The sequence below is a fragment of the Phasianus colchicus genome, chromosome 4 (genome assembly GCF_987193195.1).
Source record: "Phasianus colchicus chromosome 4, bPhaCol1.hap1.1, whole genome shotgun sequence".
NCBI lineage: Eukaryota > Metazoa > Chordata > Aves > Galliformes > Phasianidae > Phasianus > Phasianus colchicus.
Genome location: NC_143439.1, coordinates 1,562,531 through 1,575,762, shown reverse-complemented (window position 1 = coordinate 1,575,762; position 13,232 = coordinate 1,562,531). Strand labels below are relative to the sequence as shown.

The 13,232-nt window shown below is 37.4% G+C and overlaps 1 protein-coding gene across 4 annotated transcripts in view; it reads right to left on the bottom strand.

Moving 5' to 3' along the window:
• TRIM2 (tripartite motif containing 2) overlaps positions 1 to 9,963 on the bottom strand; it is a 78,399-nt gene extending 68,436 nt beyond the window's left edge. For 2 of the 4 annotated variants that reach the window (XM_090138393.1, XM_090138402.1), the window contains exon 1: positions 9,708 to 9,963. The gene's annotated coding sequence lies outside the window, so the exon portion shown is untranslated. Of the gene's footprint in view, positions 1 to 9,060; positions 9,187 to 9,707 lie in introns of those variants that run through there. The other 2 variants (XM_090138399.1, XM_090138404.1) reach the window with 2 other exon arrangements.
• Between the last annotated feature and the right edge of the window lie 3,269 nt (positions 9,964 to 13,232).

Here is a 13,232-nt window from a genome sequence, read left to right as displayed (position 1 = left end):
AAAAATAAGTGAAAATCGAAATACTCTAAGAGAGCTCTGTCAATCACACATTTAAGAACCACGGTGAAAAGGGATAACAGACAATATTAGCAGACTGAATATACAAAGGTTCTTATTAAAGACAAGGGTAACAAAAAAAGTCTAGAGACAAACAGATAACTGCAGAACGAAAGCACCAATGCTATCAATAATTCCTACGTGGTTGAAAAAATTCAACCAGAACTACAACCTAACACATACTGAAAGAACATAGTTCCCTTTCATACAGACTCACTGGTTTCACAAGAAGAAAATCCATGGAATGATATAATGCTCCAGAAATACATATGTTGTTAGAATTCTGCAAGCATTTAAAACAATCTCCTTAAGAAAATGGTTGTATGAAAACACATCTAGATAGAGCAACTGTAACTTAGGGGGAAAAATCCAAATAGGAACATACTTGTAATTATTATGGAAGTACAAAGAACGTGACTGAGAATAAAACATGATGATATTTAACATTTCATTCAGTATGATTATAAAATCAGCTTAGTAGCATTTATTTGCAAAGAAATATATCTACACAGATTTCTTGCTAACGTAATTTGGGGGAAGGAACTTAGAGCGTTTTGAAATATTGGCTGGCCAGTAAAGTAGTTGAGGATATTATGTGTTCTAGCTTTAGCAACTAAAAGAAAAACATTTATGCAAAAACAATACCAATGCTATCTAAGTAAAGGCTTTCTGAAGACATGCAGAATGAGAAAAAACTAAAGTCTCTGTAGTATACATCCAGCATTATGATGATAATTTTACAGTAATATGAAATCACTTTTACCTCAATCTGCTTGTAGTTCTGTTTTTTTTTTTTTTTTTTTTTATCTGCCATTAGAAAAACATATTAATAGAGTACTTCTTTCAATATTATTGCTCTATAAATAATGATTGTTCTACTGCATTCCTTGAGCATGGACTCCCTGATTTCTCCTAAAACAGTTTCAGCTGATTGCAGACCAGTGCCCTGCCAGGGCTTTTGTGTTGTCTCTGTCTATGACATGGATTAGATTATATCTTGCACACTGCAGTCTGTATGCATGCAAGGAACAAAATCTGTAGTGAGGCAATATTGCCTGGTACCGAGTGTCTGGACAAACAGCAAGCCTTGACAATTTCTCTTGTACTTTTCCGCATGTTTGTCAAGATCAGCCATGTGGTATAGTTAAAGGAGGATTCTTGCTCTGAACTGATTATTGTTTGCTCTTAGTGGCTTACTGATTCAAGCAGAAAGAGACCTCACAGAAAGAGGCATTGATAATTGCTAAAATTAAGCAATTGTTTGAATTAATGCAATTATCTTAAATCTATATTTCTTTGTAATTTTAAGGATAGGTTAAAGACAGCAAAAAAGGATGAGTCAATCAGATAGTAAGAGGAGACTGATATATGTAAACATATAAAATATAAATCCCATTCAGGTAGAAAATTTGATCCAAAAAGAAAAACAAACACTGATATTCTGTGAAGTCCTCTAGAGATGTTAGAACTGCATTGAAATTTATATATAGGGTTGCACCAGAAATGGCCTTCAGTGTAAGCCTTGCAGCAGACAAGGAAACTAAACAGTGCTCACTGAATCCACTTCAGCAGAAGCAGCCAAAGCAGAAGCAGCCAAACCATCAAGACACTGAAGGAAAGAAACACTTTGGTTTGAGGATAAGTATTCCTATGGGCGGCTCTCTCAAAAAGCAGTCTTTACTTATTTCTCTGTAAAATTTCCCTAACACAAAATACTATTTATTTTATTTTATTTTGCATATTGTACTAACACTATTCCCTTAGTGTTCCTTTCCTTGTTCAGAATTATGTTTGACAGCTCTGGATCTCCTGGTAGACAAGATGTGGAAAAAGATACTCTTCTGTCACTGTATTTCTCTGAGTTGGCTCGTACTTTGTCTATAGCAAATAAAGTGGTTAACAATCATTAGCAATAATAATTAAGCCATTCACTGCGCCTTTTGGAAAATGATGGATGGAGTTTTTTGAACAAACCGCATCCCAGCTGCACTCTTTATCAAATCTTCCCTCATGAAAGTTGGGCTATTTGAGCAACTGCTCTGATTCAGGAGATAAACAAACTACTAAGGACTCCTTTGTACATACAGCCACTCACAGACAGTTCAGTAAAAAGACCACAGTTCACTGACCTGGGGAACTATAGTGTGACAGGCAGCCATACACCTACTTTTAATTTCCATACTCAATTAAATCAAGCAGCTAAAGAGCTCGTTAGAGCTCTCCTTCATAAATATCTTTATTTGGATAGCTCACTAGGAACACAAATGACAACACAGTGATGTGCTACTTCTTGCTCTGATCATCCTCAAACTTGCTTCAGTGACAAATAGAGAGGAAGTACACTTAAAGAAAAAGGGTTTTCAGAATATAGGATCGGGTTAGTGTGGAATTCTGATGCTGAAACATCTAAGTAACCTTTTCCCAGTTCCATAAATCAGGGCTGCTTAACACCCAGGCTAATTTCTCCCAGGGCTTGCTGGCTAAGGATCTAGGAGCATCAGACAGCTTTCTTCTCTCTGCTTTCCACAGCACTTGAAATCAAGTGAGGTCCTCTCTGCATTTGACTGCACTCACATCTTCACAGATAAAGCAATGCAAAACTCTTCAGAAAACTTTTAAAGGACAGAATTGTTTTTTAAAAATATTGCCTTAAGCCTTTAATTGCCCCAACAATGTAAACTCCTAATTCTTGAGATACAAGAACAACAAGCTCTTTGCAGTGTGGTCCCCTCCTGACTGCACTGACACTAAATAATAACGTTTCTAGAAACTGGAATTAGCTGCCATTATTATCTTCCCATATGTAGAATCAAGGTCAGAATCAAAACAAGCCATCACAAGTCTCCTAGTAATTACCATGAGCATAATGTTTTTCCTCATCAATAACTATTGAGTTCTCAAAGGTCTCTGATGTCCATGCTACAGTGTTCACTATAAGCACGATACAAAGTCCTCAGTTTTATAAACTTCATTCTTTTAACTCTGAGCAGGCGCTTAAAAACAAAAATAAATGGAACACATTCTTTGTTTTCCATTTCAAATTGCAGTCTTCATTGTGGAAAGAAAAGCATTGTTTTACTATTCTGTGGATAAAACTTGACAGTTGTTGGAAGCCTCTTTAGGGTAAAACTTTGCCATGAGAATATGCAATATGAGTTACATTCACTTGTTGACTTCATCTTGTCTCAAGGCTAATATTTTTACTGTCCCAGCAACCCCACGCATACTAAAATAATTGGAGTTTTAGTTGATTTAATTCTTGAATAGTTTTTCAGCCTCATTGTTTCCTTACACATAGCAATTACTACTAATGCCTCAGCATGAACTAATGACAAATTTAAAATCTCTTTGACAGTTATACACGATGTCACAAAGCAGTAACAGCCTATGGATTCAGATGTGTTAGCCCAGCAGCACTCAGAATATCAAGGGAGCCACATCAGCTTCCTCTTTCAAACAGAAAAACCCTAGCCTTGCCAACCCGGAGGAGTAATTTCTCTGTCTGCTGAGGCTGAACTGAAGACATACTTCAGTGAACTTATTTTCATCCAAAGAAGAAAAGAAGCTAGTTCCTGACAATGCATTCAGCAAAGGAAGATCACTTAGTTCTTAAAGAAGCCCCCTGAGTGAATTCACAGTGAATCAGGATGGGAAAAAAACAAAAACAAACAAAAAACAAACAAACAAACAAACAGACAGACACAAACAAACAAGCAAGCAAGCAAACAAGCAAGCCAAACAGAAACACAGAACAAAAAGAATGCTTATCATTTTGGAATGACTCCCCTACATAAGTAAAAACAGCTAAAAAGTACAGAAGTCTTTACATTAAGATTAATCTTCCTTCTAAAAGACAAACAAGGTGCAGTGATTCGGTTGCTTCCGATTTACCATCTTCAAAATCTGGTCATTTATTTTAGGAATGAATTGTAGGATAGGATTTCAGAACCTTTTTAACAGTAATACATACAGCTCCTCGGGATAAATCATTTTGCCTTTGACCTTCCAGCTTATCCGTTTGAGGATCATGGTATCTTCTCTTAAAAAAAAATAAATGAGGCACCTGCCCTAATATTCCTGAACTAATGAGTTCTGCAAAATCCTTTCAAAGTACTGGCTAACCAGATTGATAAAACACTGCTTTATCCAACCAGATCAAGCTAGATTTATGATTAATTGCATGGTTGCAAATTAGCTTTCAGAACAGTTTTATTTATTGCTCCCTGTATGGAAGGAAAAATAAGACATTTAATGAGTACAATAAGACTTCATGTTCAGCAGCTTCTATTCATTTAGATTCTTGTGATTGCTTTATAGAAGTGGCAACTATACTGCTGTCAGAATACATTTAAATTTTTATTCATACCAATGCCCACTACTAGTTTTGCTTATGTTGTCATAGTTATACAAGTTGTGGTGCAGATGAAGATATTATTGCAAAGCATAGTTTCAACCTCAAAGAAAAAACTTGGAAGTTTAAGGTATTGTATCTTTCCAACTGCACCTTGATCCTCTGGGATTCTTTAGCATCACTCCTGCATATACAGCTAGGTTTATGCCCTCAGACTAAAACTGGAACTAAGAAGTCGTAGTGGTTTGCACAATATAAATGTTCAGAAAGATTAATTACACAATTTTTCTTAGTTATGTGAGTTACATTGCTCAGTTAAGTTATAGCTTGTATTTACATGCTACAATTATGCTCATGAACATGATCTAAAGACTGTCCGAACTGAATAAAATGTTCAGAATGGAATAGAATATTATAATACAGCAGTGTAAATCACAGGGTACTTCTGACTGATAGCAGATGGCAGATTCAGTTCTACTTTACAGGTACAAAAAACACTGCCTACCTCACACAAAAGGTAGCAGAAAAGGTGATGTTAACAGATGTGTGACTTCTACTTGCAAGATGGGTAAGGAGCAGAGAAATGAGGAAAATATGCCACACAGAAAACACAGATATTATAATGGCCACTGTTCACCTGGATGAGTCACTGCACCTGATCCCGGACAAATCAATTACTGTCTTTCAGCCAAGTGTCACACTGCTGCTGTTTCATTCCAATAATTAACACTGAAATTTAGAGCATGTAAGTAACACAGGTAAACATTCTTCATCGAACCTAATAATGCATATTATTGCCTTAGTGATCAAGATAATCATGAACCTTCTTAACCTGGTAATTGACAATGACAAAGTTAATAATAAAATATTGTCTTAATATTTCAAGGGGAATCTTCATCACGTCAGTACTCTGCAACAATTTGTAATCGTAGCATGTTTTGGTCAGTGGAGTTAAGTTCAATTAATATGTTTTGTTAACTTCATAGCTAAGTGGTTACAGCCCACAGGAGCTATCCCATGTGAATCAGTAAGATAGCTTCAAAATAAAGTAACGGTAAGTCTATGTCATTTGCTTATTTAAATTACAATTTTAAATTTTATCTAGGCATTCTTTCAATATCTGGTATCCTAAGAATCACTTTGGTTATAATGTTCTGTATTGTGACTTCAGATAAGAAAATAATTGAGAAAACTAGTTGTATGATAAGGGTTCTTACATCTGGGTCATGTTTAAAATACTTGCTTCATGGCTAAGTTCTTGCTTTATTTTTAAAACAGCTTGTAAATTATTTGAGTCCAAGGATTATCTTATGTTTCTGTACAGTACCTATAAATACCTTTTCGTACAGTGCTGTTCCAGTAAGAGTGTTTCTTGGTGCTACAACAGTAAATAGGAATAATAACGTAATATGCAGAATAAAGTGATAATGCCATTGCTGCAGTCAGAATTTCATATCACATGTAATGACTGACAAGTTTAGTGAGCTGATCTGACACTGTGTGTTTGTTGCTGTTGTTGTTGTTTTATTTAAACAACCAGGCTCTGTATAATTAGATTTAAAACAAATTATAACTGTTGATGAATATACAGTTATTTTTCTTGGTTTTCTTCTTCACACAAAGTCCACAGAGAAGTAGCAGCATTGTTATTTTATTTGTTCTTCCACATCACGTATAATAAAATAGATTACAACTACATATGACTTGTTGTTTGAAGATTAAAATCCCAAACTCTTGCTAGGTAGCTTTATTGTAATTGGTCATGTTAAGTCATACATAAGTTACTGTTTTATTACTCAGCTAAGTATGCATAATGCTCTGTTTGGAAGGCCAAACAATTTCTACATCTTGCTAAATCCCAAATCACAGATGTGCTTGTGTGAAAGCAGATAGAAATTAGAAGACAGGAAGGAAGGGAAAAGGGGGAGAAGGGGAAAAGAAGAGAAGAGGGAGAATGAAAGTTTGATTTCTGTAATACGTTTAAGAGAATGTGTCCTTACCTATCTCACATGCTACATAATTTCTGTAGGGAAATAAAAGAAGAAGTGATCGCTGAATACTGACTGGAAAGAAAAGACCAATATGGAGACAGCCTTTCCAAAACAAGAAAGTGATCAGGAAATGCAATGCTCTGAGTTTTAAACAGATAGTGAGTGAGGGGGCTTCCTCTAAGAGTAGATGTGAAGAGCATTAAAACACAGATGGAAAATTGTTTGCTTGTAGCAAGAGAGAAAATACGGAGTGACAAAAAAAATGTTTGGAAAATAAAGGAGAAATAAAGGAATACTGGCAAAATCAATGAATTTATGCCATGAAGTCTGGCCATTGACTGCTTTGCAGGGGTTACCTGTGCTAATAGTGCACCCTGTGTCTTGGTTGGAGAATAGTAAGAATTTTTTTGAACTGTAGCCAGTTGCAAACTGCCCAGACAAGGCTGGCCACAGGTATGCCCTTTCTTACTCTCTGAGGTCAACCAAAATGTAAACAGGTTTGTTTCCTGATCAGTCACACATACTGCTTTGCTACAGGCTGAGGTAAAGGATGAGGCAGTTTCACACCTCTCAGAAATATTTGGCAGGGAGAGAACCAGTAGTGCTGGTGATAAGTATCACTGATCTAATTCTGTACTGCTTACAGAGGGTAAAGGTATCTGCGGGAAGCTGACACATCATCGAGCATGGGAACAGTCAGACTTTAGTGCCTTCAAAGTAAGCTACAAAGCATAAGTGCATGTAATTACAAACGAGGTTTCACCTCAGGGCTGCACACCAAGAACCGCAGGAGATTGTTTAATGTTCAGTGTGCACATGCCTAAAAGTCACTGCACATGCTATCAGAATTTCAGCATCCTGCTGCACATCAATGCGCACTGATTAGTTTTGATCAAAATCAGTTTACATTGTGGATGAGAGATTTGGGAGAAAAACTGGTATTTGATGCAAAGTGAAGAAGAAAAGGCAAAGAGGCTGCTTTTTTGGACATCTGTCCGGACACTCCAGAGCAGATCTTCAATGAAACAGGTCTGAAAATGTTTATCCATCCCCAGATCTTCCCAGAAGAACTTCTGAAATTATTCAGGACACATATGAATTCTTTCTTGCGTGGTTTATAGATTTAGGCAGCAGCTTTCAATGTTTAATCCAGGCAAGTAGATTAACTGCCTTCAGCTGAAGCCTTCCAGATGACAGCCCTTTTCCTACGCACATGGCATTTGACGTCTGCCATTTTAACATTTTGATATTTTTGTGAGAGACATTGTCCTGAAAGTTCACTGCTTGCCTCAGCAGTTGGCTAGCTGCCACTCAGGGTCAGGAAAACTAGCTCCACAGCTGTCATCAGAAATTACCATTTACACAACTTAGTTTCATGGAAACTATGAATTTCTGATTTTTTTTCCTCCTGTGTATGAGGAAAAAGGGAGACGAGAGGAAGAGAAGTTCCAAAACCTCTTTTCAGTTGTGACAATGAAGATAAGCATTTCTATGTGTTCATCTGCAAAACAAAGTATTGTCTTGAAGCCGAAGTATAAAAAATAGCTTCAAGACAACGGATGAACAAAACATGTAACCTGTGTTACAACAGCATTAGAGACACAACAGTAATACTATGAATATGTTTAGTCCTTTCCTTACAGAGAACAATTCTCTCTCTAGTTGCTTAATGGCAGTCACCTGTTATCTGTTACAATGAGTTTTTCAAAAGGCTCACAAAAAGCTTACAGTATGCCTAAAAAATAACAAATCATGTAAACAAAGCAAGAAACATGACATGGCAACATGAACAAACCAGCTACATCCTGTATTTGTCATGCAATTATCTGATTCGCATACTTGTATACTTGTTTTCAATAAGCAGATTTAATTCACAGCTTAAAAATTCACTACTCAAACTCCACGGGACAACGGTACTACAGAAACTTTGAATCAGAAAGGAAGTTAAGAAACATGTTACTGTTTCTTCCTTAGCACAAGATCAAAAAACCCCACTAACAAATGCTGATTCTTTTCTTTATCGCATCACCGCAAGAAATCTGCAACTCCATTACTTCCCAACCACCTTACTATCCTGCCTCCATGCCATGCATCAGATAAATGTTCTCTTCATGTGTAAACAGAGTAAAATGGGTTACAAACATGCATTCCTCACCGTGGTATGTTCATTGTTCTTAGCAGGTCAGATTTGTGCCCCTTATAATGATTATTTGTTTACATTTCCAGTAATAAGGTACTGCTGAGATTCTTAATAAGAAGTCTGGTTCTGTATGTATTTTTAAAGTTTCAAGGTGAAAAATACCATGACAGAGTTCTCTCCTGCATGTTCACAAGAAGCTTGTTAATGTTGAAGCTTCTTTCCCACTGTGTATCTAGGATTACCTAACATAAGCAGAAAACAATCTATCTAAAAGCACCTCCCGCATTTACGAGGCGATTCCCCCAAATCAACAAATGCAACTGCAAACTATTTGTTCCAGAAAGCTTTCATACATCCCTTTTTCTCAGCAGCTTCTCCACTGAAAGCCAAAACAATACTGCAGAGAAGCATTCACTCCGAGGATGTTTTCAGCTTTCATCCCTCTGCTTTTCCAAGCCAAACACAAAGATAGAAATCCCAATTAGCAATCTGAAAGCACTGCACAGGAAAAGAATACTTACATTTGCCACAGTATTTGTAATTTTTGCACGCTGTTCCAGCAACTGTTGATTACTAAAAGGAGAGGTTTTTAGTCTGCCCTTCAAGTCTCGTAGCAGTGAAAGGGAGGCTGATATCTGAAAGCTACTCATTTTCTACATGCTGTGCTCTGCTTGCTTCCCATGCACATACAACACAGCTGCCAGATTTAATAACCATGTCAGCCTGCTTTCCCCATAAAGCAGCAGAGAGATGACAGGATGAAGATGAAATAGCCAGCGTGTTAATCTGTAGCTATGGCCACATTAAGCCTTAAATCTATGTCATCATTTTATTGCTCTTGAAGAAAAAAACAAAACCAATCAACACTACTTGCAAATAAACGTGCAAAAGGATTTCAGAAATATGAATCCATACTTGCCTTCAGTGACACTGAAGTACATTAAAGAAATGGCTCCTTTTTTGTCAATTAACAAATCCTAGGAGTTAATTCCTTTTCAAGACACCCTGGCAAAAAAAGCCACATGTGCTTGTACCCCAAAAGAACAAAACCATTATCTGACAAATTGGCCAAGAATCACTCCTCTTCAGAAGGAATTATTTCCATACCTGTCTTTGCTGACTTCTTTCAGAAAAGCGGAATTAATAAAAAGGGGAAATTCCCATTTACCATTTAAATCCTTCCAAGCACAGTGGTTCCTATTGCTCTGGACTTATCGGATGTGGTCACTTCACTGCCAACATGGAGCATTTCCATACCTCCATACCTCCACAGCCAGTTCCAAGGAAGGGAGGGGAGGCAGAGTTTATGTGCCAAGAGAAGGTGCCAGTCACACGGTCCAAATCATTGAACTAAAAATAAACCAAAAAACTATGGCTGAATTTGCAACAATGTAGGGATGCTGCAGAGATCTTACGACATATGTGCATGCCTCTGTCTCTCTCTCATTTATATTCCCTTCACTGCCCCGGAGGCACCTGTCTCGGCGGGGAGTGGTTTCTGTGGAAACTACCACTGCTCGGTTTTCCCCTTGAGAAAGTGTTACTATGGCAACCTTATGTAATGTATATGGCCTAGATTCTTTTTCATAATAAGGTAATGCCGAAGTTCTCATTATAAAATTGGAGCGGATTTGTCTTGGGGGCAAGAAACATAATTACCTAAAAATTATATCTAAATGTAAAATACAAAGCACAAATTATATTACGATTAAATGAGAGCATAGGCGGCATTGCCAGAGCACCACTCACAAAAAAAAAAAAAAAAAACAAACAAACAGCAACAACAAAAACCTTCTGAATTCCAGTAAACAAGGTCTATTTATTTTGTATTTGTGGGAAGTGAGGAGGAAGGAAGACATTCAGCTGACATTAGGTCTCAGGACAACAATCAATAATGCATATTGAAGTGCAAAGGATTTTTCAGCTTATTCTTCCAGCAACAATGATCTCGCTATGTCTTCTCTGTTCAGAAATGAAACATCAGCCTCACCGTAGCTTATTACACATTATGAAATGCTGCCACATTAAATTTGAGGAAGTGCCTGAAAGTAGCTATATGAGTCAGCGAGGCATAGTGTGCACCAGAGCAGAAACAGAGAAGGCAAATTGCTGTTCGCATGGCTTTCCTCTCAGCTGAGAAGAGACAAACCTATCCACAGCCACAGCAGGGAGAGCAGATTTTTCAGATCCTATCTGGGAGCTAGTACTTGGGCTGTGTAGGCTGAGAAGAGCTTGCCTCTAAGTCAGCTGTTGAAAACCTGCATGGTTGGGAATGACATGAAGTGGTGGTCATGTAACAGATGGTTAGTGACCCCTGTGAAACAGGTAGGGGTGTGTCTCCCTGCCAGCTATGCCTGTAGATAGCCTTTTTATTGGAAGGAGACATCACAAGTCAAATGGTTAAGAAATCATAACTACCTATTTACACAAAAGCTATGACTTGAGTTTGAAGAATATTGCTGGGCAAGTGTAATGGTTTAACCTGGCAGGTGGGTAGGCACCACGTAGTCACTTGCTCATTTCCTTCACCTCCCAGTGGGATGAAGGAGAGATTCAGGAAAAAAAAATGAAGTAGAACTCGTGGGTTGAGATAAACCTATTTTCTAAGATAGAGAAAAGGAAGAGGATAACAATTATGAATCTATATATATTATATATATATACATATAATTATGAATGTATATAACAAGTGATGCACAAGCAATTGCTCACCACCCCCTGATCAATATCGATACCCAGCTAGCCCCTCGAGTAGTGGGAGAAAGCTCAATGAGCTGCCACTCCCTTCAAAACTCCTTCTGCATGATGTCATATGGTATGGAATATCCCTTTGGCCGGTTTCAGTCAGCTCTCCTAATTCTGTTCCCTCCCAGCTCCTTGGGCCCTTTGCTGAGAAGGGCCTTGGCTCTGTACAACACTGCTTCATAGCAACTATAAATATCAGTGTGTTATCAACATTGTTTTTCTCCTAGAGCCAAAACATAGCATTATACCAGACAGTCTGAAGAAAATAATTCCATCTCAGTTGAAACTAAGACAGGAAACATGAGTAAAATTCTACGTTTGAGGTATCTGTGTTGTGTCTCCATGGATCACTATCTCTTCAGACCTGTTGATCTCACAACTTTTATTAGCATAACATGCGTTAATATACACGGGCACTGACCTTTCTCTTCTGTATGTCCTCAAAAGACAAATGAGTAAACAGCCTGCCTACAGAATATTTCCCAAAATCTTAAGATCTTCCTGCACTGCACTGTGCAAAGGGGCATTCACTGTAGATGGGCAACATAGGCAGGAAGCATTGTTTAAAACCACATGGATTTACATTCCTGTCTTGTTTATGAGGACGATTCATCCTGCCTGAGGATGAGGCAAGATGTTGATTGGGATTTTGCTTCTCCAAGCAGCTAGCCGAGAACCAAGTCCAGGGTTTCACAAAAAAAGGTGCCAATGACACAAGTAGCCAAAACATTCTCTAAGCCAGGCCCCCTTCCTCCTCCCCCTCCCCCCCGTGATGGCATTTCTCTAACTGGGAAAAGTTTACTTGTAAGTAAAAAAAAGAAAACTCCTCAGTGAATTGCTTTGAACACCCAAACCGATCTATGCAGAACACCTACTTTGACAATCATGCTGACAGTTAACTGTTTTTGCCAGAGGCTATGCACACAGATTATGAGCTAGTCCTTTTTATCTGTGAAAATCAAGTGTTCAGTGAAGATGTGAGAGTACTAAAAGTTTTCTCTCCTTTACTGAGGAAAACAAAGGAATTTTGAGTATTTGGTTAACTTAAACTGGATTTGTGAAAGTTCACCATCACCATAACATTCTCTGAACCTTGCATGACTGAAATTTTTATGATTTATTGCATATCTAGTCAAGTATTACGCAGGAGTCAGGCCTATCAGATCTTTGAACCCCACTTCTCACCTTCTATCCAGAGGACATACCAACCAGAGTATATTACAAACAATATTTTGATTTCTTAAAAAAAAGAATTTTTTTTATTACAATAAAAATATATATATTTTTTTCATCAGCTTCTGAATTAATTCTAATACAAATTACATAGTAATTAGACAATGTGTACTGAAACACTTATTTAGTGCCCTAGGAAAGATAGCATGCACAAAAGAAAAGCAATAAAATGAAGACTCCATGATCAGGTTAGAAAGAGCTAAGCTGACACCTAAATTCATATTGTTCTGATATTTTGCTATGTAAAACATTGAACTTCAGAGAGTACACTTTACAAAGACAGCAACAGGGACAAACTGAGAAATGAATATTATAACAAAAGATGGTAAAGAAATGAACTTTTTTTTCTTTTAAGGCAAACATTTAACACAAAACGAGAAAGCTCAACTAATTCTCATAGCTGTACCAATTCTCCCAGCATGGATTATCAACTTAAGCACATTAACAGCTGACATAGTTATATGATTTTTAGGCCAAGTTAAGTAACATCTTGTCAGCATAGTAGGGAGGCAATCCATCCCCACTTAACTATGCAAATATTCAATTCATGATCACTTGCTGCTTCTTCAAGCATATGATAGGGTGTAAGGGCATTAGGCTCAGAAGTCAGCATCTCACTACTACCAGTGTACTTCCAGTAAGTTAGCCTAAGAAAGAACATTGCAGCATTTACATTTCTTATCCTAAATTCTGTCTTTAGCTACCTGAGGATTTC